This window comes from Hyaena hyaena, unplaced genomic scaffold (genome assembly GCF_003009895.1).
Source record: "Hyaena hyaena isolate Hyena2069 unplaced genomic scaffold, ASM300989v1 scaffold_827, whole genome shotgun sequence".
NCBI lineage: Eukaryota > Metazoa > Chordata > Mammalia > Carnivora > Hyaenidae > Hyaena > Hyaena hyaena.
Window position 1 is genome coordinate 829,095 of NW_024081458.1, and position 704 is coordinate 829,798.

The 704-nt window shown below is 38.1% G+C and overlaps 1 non-coding gene across 1 annotated transcript; it reads left to right on the forward strand.

The window, feature by feature from the left end:
• Window positions 1-228: 228 nt before the first annotated feature.
• On the forward strand, window positions 229-332 carry LOC120222000. Its single transcript, XR_005525939.1, has one exon. It is a non-coding gene; the product is annotated as a U6 spliceosomal RNA (small nuclear RNA).
• The last annotated feature ends 372 nt before the right edge of the window (window positions 333-704 follow it).

Consider the following 704-nt stretch of genomic DNA (forward strand, 5'->3'; position numbering starts at 1 on the left):
GATGAGCACTGGGTGTTGTATGTAAGTGAAGAACCACAGGAGTCCACCCAAAAAACCAAGAGCACCCTTTACACGCTGTATGTTAGCAAATTTGACAATAAATTATACTAAAAAACTAAATTGGCATATTTACCTCATAGTTTAGTCTTTGTTTCCGTATTTATATTACAGAATCAGAGAGAAGTGACATATACACAAAGGTACTTTTGACTGCATTTTAGTCAGCTTGTGCTCACTTCGGCAGCACATGTACTAAAATTGGAACAATACAGAGATTAGCATGGTCCCTGTGAACGGATGACATGCAAATTCATGACGTCAATCAGCTTGATGGCCTTTTTCTAGAAAATTCGAAAACTTCAACAGGGATACTTGACCGGAAGGATCAGTAATGTCTTTCTCTGGGAGGAATAAACTATACATGTTTATTTGTTTAATGTGTGTTTGCCAGGCTTGTCTGTAAATTCCATTAAAGCAGACATCAATAGCTTCACCAACTGACAACAGGCCAGACTCCATTAATCAAAAAGTACTTTGTTTTCAGGTACTACCATTTTGAGTTAATGGTAGGAGATGTGCAGGGGAGGGATATGTTGAAGAAATATTCAGGAAATAAAATGAGCAGATCTAACAGTCTGATGAGGGATTCCAGAAAAATGTTCTAAGCTTCAAACTTCAGTTGTTCGATGGACACATCCCCAGTC